The sequence below is a fragment of the Garra rufa genome, chromosome 1, assembly GCF_049309525.1.
Source record: "Garra rufa chromosome 1, GarRuf1.0, whole genome shotgun sequence".
NCBI classification, from domain to species: Eukaryota; Metazoa; Chordata; class Actinopteri; order Cypriniformes; family Cyprinidae; genus Garra; species Garra rufa.
This window is the reverse complement of record NC_133361.1, coordinates 99,426,366-99,439,382: the sequence shown is the minus strand read 5'-3', so window position 1 is coordinate 99,439,382 and position 13,017 is coordinate 99,426,366. Positions and strand designations below refer to the sequence as shown.

The following is a 13,017-nucleotide window of genomic DNA, read 5'->3' as shown; positions in this document are numbered from 1 at the left end:
TGCTTAAAACAATCCTACATTTAGGACTAGTCACTAAGTCACTAAGATCAAGTCCTAAAACTATCCTAAAATGGCTGTTGCCGGCTGTCTGCCTCGGAACAGAAACATTTTAGAAGCATTGGATGATAATGAGCTTTTCAGAAGATGTGGTCTTAATCGCGAAGGACTGCTGTAGATTTGCAACAAATAGAAAAAACTCAATAACGCCACAGATCAATGTTTTGAAAATCCTCGAATCGCAGCTTCTTATGAATGCAATAAATATTTTAATGAGGCTAAGGATTTTAATCTGCAATAGCATAAGGTTACATGAAAACATTATCGGCAACTTGAAAGTAATGTCCGTTTAGCTGTAGCAGTTGTTTGTCACTTAAATTCTACAATCTCTGCCTTAATTTGCCTGACTTTGCAAAGAGTACCAGCGCTTTTCACAGTCATCTTTGCTTCTGGACAAAAGTGGGAAAGCTGCATTTATTTGCACACATATATTTTCCCACACATCTCTTTTAGTTTTTGAGGTTATGCTAACTTTGTATTCATGAACAAATTGGGCAAGAAGTAAGAGTTGTTCTTGCGTCCAGTTTGGTTTTCTTTTACGTTTACATGCCTTACTATCACCTATGATTATTCTACTGTTAATTAAAAGGCTGTTTATATGCATAGCCGCTAACTGTATACGAGGAGCGCACATGAGGCTGAAGATACACGTTTAATTAGTGACACTTAGCCTGCATTTTAAAATCTTTATTTGAATATGGCAACATTTTTATTTTAAAACCTTTATTTAAATATGATATAATAGTGCACGTTACAATATTTCTATGAATGAATGTCTGACAGAGACCCCTCCCCTGTCAGCCAATCATTGTGTGCATAGTTAATGAGCATGTCAACATCATCCATAGTAACGAGGTCAACCCCGCCCTTACTTTTAGCTTAAGACTTCTCTCTATTCCTTAGTAAAAGTTTGTCTCAGCAGGTTTGTGAATAGGTTTTAAGAGAAAACTCTTAGCTAAAAACTTTTACTAGCATTTAGGAGAACTTTTAGTGGTAATGAAATGTTTTGTGGTTACAGACTCTGATCATGTGTACATAATGTATTGACATTAAACTAGTTTTTAACATGATAATTTTATTCTTACATGTACTTTAATAATATGTTATTAGCCTTGAGATAATGTTGCAGGGAATAAATGCATAGATATGCATCAATTATGAGTAATATCCAAATAGTCTAGTGGTAGAATGTTCATTAGATGAGTCAGAGGGTTTCGGTTCTAATCTGCTGTCACATAGCTTTTTTCATCCCTTAATAAAATTAAATATGTTCATCAGTGATCCTATATCAGAGACACATTTGTGTGTATTTTGTTTTGATTTTTAACCGTAATGAGTCATAAGTGAGGGATTGAAGCGCGCGCGTGTGAACACTGAGCACGAGCCGCATTTAGAAAGTTCCGCAACGAACATTAAGCATGATTTCAGAAAAAAATACAGATTCCAGCATCAGCACCTTATTTAACAGAAAGGAATGTTTCATCAGCATTAGGTACATCCTTGCTGTGAGATGTTCAAAAAAGTGGTGGGACAATAGCTTTGCAAAAAGTGTCCCACTCATCCCACCCGTGCATTACGCCTATGAAAATAAGTAATGTGAAACACTAACAAAAGCAATTATGAGAAATATTTTTATTACAGCAGTCTTCAACAGTAAAACCAACACAAAATGTACAGTCTCACAAACTTTTTTGCAAAAGTTTTCGTCCGTTCCAATACAGGTCACGATGAGTTTTTTGCCATCTGACCATTTCTATGGTCACGCATTGATGGATTATAGAGATGTTTGTACAGGCGTACCTGTTCAGCCAAAACAGCTTTAACATTTTTCGTGAGAAATGGGGTTACACGCAAACAGTTCACTCGAGAAGCCGTGCACACAGCCACGCGAAATGGGTGATTTTACAAACCCAAGCGAACTTGCGGATACGTATAAATCAGTCTTTACGTTGCACAGATTTAGGAGCTAGTTTTAGCGCTAAACGCTTTGTGAAACACTCTTAGAGCAAAAACTTATGAGTCCTAAATTTAGGACCGACACGCCCATTATTTTTAAGATTTTCTCCTAAATCGGCAACTTATGAGCTACTTTTAGCCTTAAGATGTTTTGTGAATACGGGCCCTGATCCGTAGTCAGACGCGTTATCCACTGCGCCACCGCGGGGGCCAGCCATGAATAGTTGTAATTCACTGACAGCCAATCAGATTGCAGCGTTTTTGCCAGCTGTCCTTGGTGCTGAATTTTACTTTCCCTGTCCATGGTACTGAAATGCTGCATTAGTTATTCAAAATTTTACATGAGAGGTATGTTAAAATCTACATCAGATCAGTCTGAAATGTGTATGTATTTTTCTGTATAGAGAATGGCCATAAAGTATGTAATATCAATATAATATGTTGCATTCAAAAATTTATTTAAAAAATAAACAATTTAACCCATTGTTCTTATTGATAATAAGCCAAATAGTGTTTGAAGATTAAATCAGGTGAGACAAGTTCTTTACTTAAAATCAATGTTTTATTAAATTGACTCAAACATGCCTTCAGTGGAATTTAGAGAGTGCTAAAACAAGTATAAACAAAAAAAAAAAAAAACACAAGTATAACCAAGGAAATTATAGCTGCTGCAAAGCAATGGGAGTGGACAAAAAGAACAAGGTCAATTAGATATATGTACACAAGCAAATAACAATCAATTAGATTAATCAGTACACATTTTACAAACAGTTGCAATTTACCAGAATATGCTCCATTTAGGTCTTATGTGCTAGGATGGATGTTAAGGACAAAAACAATGACCAATTAAAATGTGTATGTGACTGAAAGGAATGGATGGAGCAACAGAATGGTGCAACATGAAAATAATGGATGATTACAATTAGAATTTCTATTTTTTTCTCTCTGCTGCCCACCTCTCCTTTTCCATGCCATAGAATGATGAGGCTTGAAATTCCTTCCATGTCATTTCCTTTGTCATGCCTCTATCTTTGTATAAGGCGAGGACTTTTTCTGGGCAGTAAATGTATTTTCCTGCCACTCCAGGGATGCCTATGGATGTGTGGGCTGTTTGGTCCCTGTTTAAGGACTATGTGGCAGAATCTGCACAGGCGGCCGGCTCGAGAACAGCTCCAGCTGCTCATGTCATGGTCATGCTTACACAGTAAAGTCCCCAGTGTTAAATCAACACTGCTCAGAGTACATATGGTCCCACTCCAGATAGTGTTAAAGTAACACTGAAGCAGAGATAAAGTTAAGACTGAAGCAGTGTTTAAGCTAACGAGGTAATTAGGTGATTAACGAAGTGATGATTGATCATTATTGAAGACACCTGATGTTAATAAGCAGAATCACCAAAGGAGAAAACCAACATTTTTAAGCAACCATTATAGTGGTCAGTGTTTGCATTAGTTAGGCTCTTGACCCTTAAATCTTTAATGCAAAATTTTGTTTGGCTGCTGTGTTTGAGTTAAAACAGCACAGCCAGAAGCTTATGTCATCAGGTGATGATTATGCTATAACATATTCATTGTTTGATGTGAATCACATAGTGTCTAATATTAGTTTTTTTTTTTTTTGCTTATTGTAATAGTCCTTACAATCCACAGAAAATCCAACACTTTTTTTTTTTTAGAAAATACTTTTTTTATAATCTGTTTAAAAAAAAATTGTTTCATAACGGCACACATAGACATCAAGAACCAGCCCATGAATCTCAACAATGGTGACAAACGGCATATTCGGATAAACAGATCAACTCTGAACTCTCATCATTTATTCATGCCGCAATGCATGATGGGAGTCATGGATGAGTGCTGATTAGCTACAACACGCTTTTTGATGGTCACCGTTGTTGTGATGCTCACGCTGATTCTTCATGTCTGTGTGTCTACATTAAAATAAACTCTTTTTTTCATCATCTGTCTGATTATGCCAAAACTGATTGGTCTTTTGTTCACAGTTTCTTGTAGTCTGTAAGGAAATACTGTGTCAAAAACTCAAGTCAATATATGATGATTATGTTAAACACAGTCAATGCTACCTGATGACCTTTGCTCTTGGCTTGTCTGGCTGTTATAACTTAGTAACTGCAGCCAAAAAAGCTCTTATATTAAATATTTAAGGGTCAAGAGCCCAACTAATGCAAACATTGACCGCTATAATGGTTGCTTAAAACTTTTGGTCTTCTCCTTTGGTGATTCTGCTTATTAACATCAGGTGTCTTCAATAATGATCAATCATCACTTTGTTAATCACCTAATTACCTCATTAACTTTAACTTTGCTTCAGTGTTACTTTATCACTATCTGGAGTGGGACCATATGTACTCTGAGCAGTGTTGATTTAACACTGGGGACTTTACTGTGTACAGTTTAAATTTACAGTTCCATATACTTTAAATTTTATTTATTTCTGTTATCAATGCTGAATATATTTAGCAATCATTTAAGAAATCATTAAAAAGTTAAATAAAGAACAGCATTAGAAATATAATAGAAAATCTTCTGTAACAATATACAGTACTGTTCAAAAGTTTTTTGAAGAAATTAATGCTGTTCTTTTTAACTTTTTCTTCATCAATGAATTCTGCAAAACGTATCACAGTTTTCATAAAAAAAAATACAAATATGCAGTACAAATTATATTGCTGTTTTTTCTGTATTTTAGATCAAATAAATGCAGGCTTAATGAGCAAAAGACCCTTCTTTCAAAAACATTAAACACAGTCATGTGTAAAAATGTTTGACAAATAATGTTCACATACATATTCTACAATGAGATACAGGTAACTTTACCTTCTGGTAGAGGTTGTACCACTTCCGCTGCCTTGGTGCTGGTCTGTTGCCTCCAGACGGACAAACCCCAGAGCTGGCAAAAGTCCTCAACCTGGCCATCCACTCGCCATCACCCATGGCCTTGTGGCTCTTTGGCTTAGTGCTCATCTAAATATATTAGGGAAATAATAGTAAATAATGTGCATTTTGCAAGTATTGGACAACTACACAAATGTTTTTAATTTATTTATAATGATACAATCATATCTATTCAAGCTAATGACCATGTAAAATAAAGTGCTACCCTTCCCAAAAAAAATAAAATAAAAAATGCACTGTTAGTTAAAAACTGTGGTTATATATATGATAATCAATCTGAAAAAACAAAAACAAAGAACATAGTAAGTACACTTTACTTAAACCATGGTTAATTTTTGTAAGGGATATCTATATAACATTGCGTTTTCATTTAAATTATTATTTGTAGCACTTGCATCTGTGTTTATACAAATGGCAATCCATCTGCAAACACAAAACTTGATTACTACAGTCACACATAGCAAACTCACATTCAATTTTAATTAGAAATGACTATTTCTACAACTAAGCATATTTTTTAAAATTCAAATCAAACTTTAAAAAGAATAAATGTGTTTTATGCAAAATTATGCAAAATTACAGGCAAATGGTGTTTTATATGTGAGATTATAGGCAAATCATGAAAATAAAACATGATTATTACACTTTCACTATAGCAAAACCATGGTAAATGACGATAAACTCAAGCACAACGTTTTTTGTAGTTGCTGTTCATTTAGATTTTCATTTATTGTAAGACTGTGTTCATACAGTTGTAAACGATCAGCCAAAAACTCAACATGGTTACAAAAACACTGTAAATTATCATAAAGAATGACTACATTTACAACTGAAACACGTTTTTTTTTCCCCATTTAAATCGAACTTCAGAACGTGTAAATAGAGTTTAATAAGTAAGATTACATTTAAACGGTGTTTCCTTATGGGCAATTCGCGAGTCAAAAGTTTGTGAACACAAAACACGAATGAACGACGGACGAAAACGTAAAAGTTACCAATTGAGAACATTGTAAACAGAGAGGAGGAAAGTAGAAAACATGTATTACTTACTTTGAAAAGTTATCCTATATTCCGTTCGTCTGATTTTTGAACCTGACTTAGAATGAAACTAAGCGCGGTGAGTGGCTCTCAACAATGGACCTCGAGTGATGTGATTGGCGCCTCGTCCATTCTCACAATGGACGGCGAGCGACGCGATTGGCTCTCATCCATTCTCACAATGGACGGTGAGATCGGCGATTGGACGAGGAGACGGCCGCGGAAACAGATGATCCTGCTCCAGGTAGCGCCACAGAGACAGCCGCTGTGTGTCTGCTGCCGCCGGATCACGGTTGTAAAAGCAAGGGTTAGGGTTAGGGATTAGAATCGCACGTACTAACAGGCTGTTTTGAAAGATGTTTCCGGAGCTCGCAAAATCCACTTAGCCTGTGCGGCGAGTGGGCACGCTGGTGTCATCGTCTCCCAAATGACACAGGCGAATCGGAGGCTCTCGCGTTGTGCCTAGAGCAGGCTTAGAGTTTTCTTCTGTCAGTTTTGACCCAATCTGTTTTTGGGAAGCGCAGTTTGACCCAGCAGTGCGGGCCAACAACATGTTCTGTTTTGCCGCGTGAAGGCGGTTCAATGCTTTGGACAGCGTATGGTTGAGATGTGATTTTCCACCAATTTGGGGCACCTTTCTTATGGAAATCAAGGATAAATCTATATAAGGATAAGGATAAATCTTCTATTTTTCGGTGGTCTTTTGCAAACACTAGATTTATATGTCAATTCCAACATAACACCGACTGTTACGCAACAGTCCCGGGATCGTTAATAGTTACGCCTCCAACATTTGCATCGCCCAATCATCGGTAACGTCAGTACATCAGTAAAACAAGGCAAGCCACTGAAGGGACACGGTTAGCCTAATGCTAGCACTAGCCTGTTACATTGCAGTACAAAAGATATCACTTACCACATAAACAGAGAGATGACTGTGCTGATGATGGTGAATGATGGAGAAATAACTGCGCTGATGATGGCGAATGATTTACAGATCCAGAGTATCACCGAGAAGCAGCTGAACTTGTGTGGTAAGAAGAGCTCCCTCTGCATTATAACTTTACACAGAGCACATGGATCACAGTAATGAGACTAAAATGTCTGCGATTCAAAACGGCAGATTCAACAAACCACATATTAAAAGCGGCTAGAGCTTCTAAACAAATATATATTTTTATCAATGTGCCAGCTATAGAGATGAGCAGCTCTGTGAAACAGCCAATCGGAGCAGAGCTCATTAATATTCATGAAGCTTCCAAAAAAGGCAATAACAGAGCATTTCATTCTAGGGACAAATCCTAGGGTTGTAAATGGTCCTGTAAAACCATTTCTGGAGATTGTTTGCCCTTTCCTATGCCATATACCTTCTATGTAGATATCAAAGAACAAATTAAAATATTCTCTCAATGCATTTTATGGCAACTTTAAGTTGATAGAACCAGCTGACATCTTATCCTGACATTCTGAATCTCAAGGATGGTGACAGCCACCAACAAAAATGTAAAGCAAAAAAAAAAAAAAAAAAAGTAGTTTCATCAGATATACACCAATTATTAGCTAAACAATTAATTACAAACAGAATCATATCTGATAATCAATCAATCACAACTACTCACAAGATTTTTAATCTGATATTTACATTTTTCAAAGACCACTCTGATCACACTCTCTTCTTCTATGCTGCATAAGTGCCACACAGAACATTCATCAATGGTGCGGAGCATATAAAATAAACCATTACTCCACACCCGATTCACGCTCAGAAAAGAGTATCAAAGCTCATCATCGTAGTTTGGGAGACACTACCCTTTTGAAACACATTTCCTAGTTAGAAACTATAGAAATGATCCCTGAAAGTATAGTCTTGACCTCCATTCTGCAAAACCAGCTTAGGCGACTTCTGACACTTTGAGTCTCAGAGATGGTGACAACCTAACAACAGAGATGAGAAAAGTTACATCTGAAACATCATTAGAGTCCTAAAATTTTTTTTGTAATTTTAGTCACCCAAATTACATAGGCGAAACTGAGGCTCTCGCGTTGTGCAAGACTGTCAACCCGTCCTGTGGGTAGGGCTTAAAGCAGGCTTAGAGATTTCTTCTGTCAGTTTTGACCCAATCTGTTTTTGGGAAGCGCAGTTTGACCCAGCAGTGCGGGCCAACAACATGTTCTGTTTTGCCGCGTGAAGGCGGTTCAATGCTTTGGACAGCGTATGGTTGAGATGTGATTTTCCACCAATTTGGGGCACCTTTCTTATGGAAATCAAGGATGATTTCATGGGAAATGGCAAACTGGTGTAGCGTTTGGCTAATAAGCTAAAGCTACAAAGGATGTACCGGTGCCCCGTCGTCCGAGCAGAATACACATTCGGCCATAATCGGAGGTTACTACTAACGTTCGATTGTGTCTCATAGGGAGTTTGGCGCAGGGCCTCAGTGGAAAACAGGCCCTCGGCGGCTGAAACAAAAGACGAAGAATGCATCCACATGCACATGAATCAGGAGAGTTAAATAAAGAAACCCCGCAAGATGACGAGGTGGTACAGTGGTTAAGGCGGTGGAAGGCTAATACATTGTGCTCGACACGCATTGGAAGCTTTAGCGCCACTGAGAGCCCACCGGACCAGACAGACCCAACCTGTTTACGGGGTTTGGGTAACGGTGAGCTGTAATTGCGCTGCAGCTTAACTATATTTCTCAACAAAGCTAACTGTATTTCAAGTCATCCTGGCGGGGTATTGGGTAAAGTTTTCAACCAGCAATGATCGCGCCATGGATAAACCTCATAGGCTACAATACTGCCTCTGCGAAAGAATGCCGGCGACGGTCGTGACCTTTTTGTGCACCTACGTGGATGTGAACCGACAAGGTGGTAGCAAGCTTTAAACTGCCGCACAAACAGTCTCCTGGCACGGGTTGCTGCACCGTGTTTCCACGGAACAGATTAGAGGTGTGTAAAAGACGGCTCATTCACTATTCCCTCTGTGCTCAAAACAGCCTGCTGAAAGCACGGCAGCAGCAGCTGAAAAGGTCCGCAACATGGCCTGTCTCGGTCAGCAAGGGGACGGGGTGGCTGAGTGGTTAAAGCGATGGACTACTAATCCATTGTGCTCTGTGCAATGGTTGGAATCCCATTCTTGTCGTTCGGTTCCTTTAGCACTGGACCTTAATCCAGGTCCTGGGGACCCCATGCTAAAATTTTTGTGTGTCCTCCTTATCTAACACACTCAGTTCAGTTCTTTGAGTTCTCTACTAATGAACTGATGATCTGAATCAGGAGTGCTAAATAAAAATTGCCACGTAAAATGACGAGGTGGCCGAGTGGTTAAGGCGATGGACTGCTAATCCATTGTGCTCTGCACGCGTGGGTTCGAATCCCATCTTTGTCGTTCGGCTCCTTTAGCAGTAATCCTCGGTCCTGGGGACCCCACTCTGCACTTTTGGAGTGTCCTCCTTATCTGACACACTCAGTTCAGTTCACTGAGTGCTCTACTAATGAGCTGATGATCTGAATCCGGAGTGTTAAATAAAAGGACCACGGAAAGTGACGAGGTGGTCGAGTGGTTAAGGCGATGCAAGGCTAATCCGTTGTGCTCGGCACACCTTGGTTTGTGTGGGTTTGAATCCCATCTTCTTCATTTGATGATTTAGCACCACTGAGAGCCCACCGGAACAGACAGGCCCAACCTGTTTACGATGGGTAGCGGTGAGCTGTAATTGTGCTGTAGTTTAATGATACCTGCAGCGAAGTCTTGAGAACATATTGACAAAACAACAAATCTTCTGGCTCCGGCACGCTATGATCTGTAGACACCTCTTTGACGAGGACCAACAACCAGCCACTCCAACAAAAGGAAACAAAACGAAGCAAAACTATGTTTTTCAAGAAGCGTCCAGAGAGACCGGCAAAAACTGTCGAAGCTGACTGTATTTCAAATCATCCCGATGGGATATCGGGGAAAGTTTTCAACCAGCAATGATCACACCTCAGATAAACCACACAAGCTACAACATTGCCTCTGCGATAGAATACCGGTGACGGTCGTGACCTTTTTGTGCACCTACGTGGATGTGAACCGACAAGGTGGTAGCAAGCTGGATGAGCCCCAGAGACAGATCAACAGTGAAGACCTCTTCACCTAGACGTCCATCGACGCAAGACTGTGAAAACCAGATCCTCTCCAATCTGACACTGTGGCAACATGGAACTTTTGCATCTACATTAATATTAGTCTGTTTCTTCTTATTCTGAGGTCACCGTAGCCGGCAGATCCATTCTGTATTCCGATCAGATGGTCACTGCAGTCCCCCGGATCCAGTCCGTACCAAGAGCAGATGGTGGATCAGCACCTTCAGCCAAATGTCAGGGGATACCATGTCAACTAGATGAGCCCCAGAGACAGATCATCAGTAAAGAATGAATCCACATGCCACAGCTGGTGAAAATGTTCACCAAACACCCGCCGCTGACTTCTTTTAAAACAAGCCAGCTTATTGAAGGTGCACAGGATAAACGCCCTGAGAAAGCTGTGCCTCGCAACCCTAAGAATGGCATAGGCGTTAGTGGACACCTGACGCGCGTGCAAAACACCGGCATTTCACACGTCCCTGGGTGGGCTTGAACCACCAACCTTTCGGTTAACAGCCGAACGCGCTAACCGATTGCGCCAAAGCTGGGGAACAATAGTCTGTATAAGAAGGGGAAGAAGGGGGGAAGAAGAGAAGTGAAGAATTCAACAAGTCGTAGGTTTGAATCCAGGCTGTCACATAAAGTTCTCCGTGTATTTGTTTTTTATGGATTGTTTTGTTTCAAAGTTTGAATATGAAAGTAATATATTTGATTTTAATGATTGTTTCATTTCCAACTTTGATTTTTTTCCATACGAGCCTGGACACTGAGCACTGATGGAGCCTGGACACTGAGCACTGGTGGAGCCTGGACACTGGGCAGCACTGCAGCTGAAGGAGCCTGAACACTGAGCACTTGCGGAGCCTGGACACTGGGCACTGGTGGAGCCTGGACACTGAGCACTGGTGGAGCCTGGACACTGGGCACTGGTGGAGCCTGGACACTGGGCACTGGTGGAGCCTGGACACTGGGCAGCACTGCAGCTGAAGGAGCCTGGACACTGAGCACTTGCGGAGCCTGGACACTGGGCACTGGTGGAGCCTGGACACTGAGCACTGGTGGAGCCTGGACACTGGGCAGCACTGCAGCTGAATGAGCCTGGGCACTGTGCACTGGTGCAGCTGGTAGAACTGGTGGACCTGAAAGGACTGAGTCTTCTGATACCACAAAAATGGCCACTGTGGCTTCCTCTCCAAAGAAATCAATAAAACCCTCATCCTCTGCCACTTGCTCCTCCACATCTATCTCCTCCACCAACTGAGAGGTTCTGTCAGAGGTAGGGCACATGTCCTCCAGGGGCTGACTATTCTGCTTCAATAAATATTGCACTCCAATGAGCTCCCCTGAGGAAATATTTGTAACAGGAAAAGTAAAGATACAAGAGCGTGACCTCTATTTTAAGAAATGGTTGCAAGTGGGGATTGTGAAGGTAAGGGATGTTTTATGGGAATATAAAGAGGGATTTTTACCACTTCAAGTGATTATAGATGCGATGGAGGAGGGGAAGGAGGATTTAATGTAATGTTTTTAAAAAGACAATACGAAGAGGTAAAAAAAGCAATCCCTGGAGAATGGCTGGATGATCTTAACAAGAGGGAAGAAAAGGAGAACAAAATGAATGTGTTTTTAAAATGTAAAGACAAGTTGGTGAATTTTAATTTGGGTACTGTTTAAATGTTTTATGGTTTTTTTATGAAAAGAATTTTTAAAAAACCTGTTGCCAATCAATTCTGGATAAGGCATTTTAACGAAATTAAAGAAAAAGATATCTGGAAGCATATGGCATGGAAATGGTTGGATGTAGATCTAGAATGTTTTGATTATTTTATTAGACAAAATGTGATTTTTATGGAAATGAGATTGTGTGCTATGCAGAAAGAAACAAATGCTCAATGCAAAGTTTGTAAATATATAACTTTTGGTTAGGTAATGTGGGATTTTTGAATGGTTAGATGAGTGACAACTGGTATAGAAAAGGAAATCTTACCATTGATAAGGGCACTGATGTAGTTGCAGGAGCCTGGACACTGAGCACTGGTGGAGCCTGGACACTGGGCAGCACTGCAGCTGAAGGAGCCTGGACACTGAGCACTTGCGGAGCCTGGACATTGGGCACTGGTGGAGCCTGGACACTGGGCACTGTTGGAGCCTGAACAATGAGCACTTGTGGAGCCTGGACACTGAGCACTGGTGGAGCCTGGACACTGAGCACTGATGGAGCCTGGACACCCGGCACTGTTGGAGCCTGGACACTGAGCACTGATGGAGCCTGGACACTGAACACTGATGGAGCCTGGACACTGGGCACTGATGGAGCCTGGACACTGAGCACTGGTGGAGCCTGGGCACTGAGCACTGATGGAGCCTGGACACCCGGCACTGTTGGAGCCTGGACACTGAGCACTGATGGAGCCTGGACACTGAGCACTGATGGAGCCTGGACACTGAGCACTGGTGGAGCCTGGACACTGGGCAGCACTGCAGCTGAAGGAGCCTGAACACTGAGCACTTGCGGAGCCTGGACACTGAGCACTGGTGGAGCCTGGACACTGAGCACTGGTGGAGCCTGGACACTGGGCACTGGTGGAGCCTGGACACTGGGCAGCACTGCAGCTGAAGGAGCCTGGACACTGAGCACTTGCGGAGCCTGGACACTGGGCACTGGTGGAGCCTGGACACTGGGCAGCACTGCAGCTGAATGAGCCTGGGCACTGTGCACTGGTGCAGCTGGTAGAACTGGTGGACCTGAAAGGACTGAGTCTTCTGATACCACAAAAATGGCCACTGTGGCTTCCTCTCCAAAGAAATCAATAAAACCCTCATCCTCTGCCACTTGCTCCTCCACATCTATCTCCTCCACCAACTGAGAGGTTCTGTCAGAGGTAGGGCACATGTCCTCCAGGGGCTGACTATTCTGCTT

At 41.3% G+C, this 13,017-nt stretch overlaps 2 non-coding genes and 2 pseudogenes across 2 annotated transcripts; all 4 read right to left on the bottom strand.

The window, feature by feature from the left end:
- LOC141322867 (uncharacterized) overlaps positions 1–13,017 on the bottom strand; it is a 677,976-nt pseudogene that overhangs the window by 516,480 nt on the left and 148,479 nt on the right.
- On the bottom strand, positions 7,620–7,835 carry LOC141348117 (small nucleolar RNA U3). Its single transcript, XR_012357459.1, has one exon. It is a non-coding gene; the product is annotated as a small nucleolar RNA U3 (small nucleolar RNA).
- On the bottom strand, positions 8,634–8,784 carry LOC141285366 (U4 spliceosomal RNA; annotated as a pseudogene).
- LOC141285379 (U4 spliceosomal RNA) lies at positions 9,860–9,999 on the bottom strand. Its single transcript, XR_012338593.1, has one exon. It is a non-coding gene; the product is annotated as a U4 spliceosomal RNA (small nuclear RNA).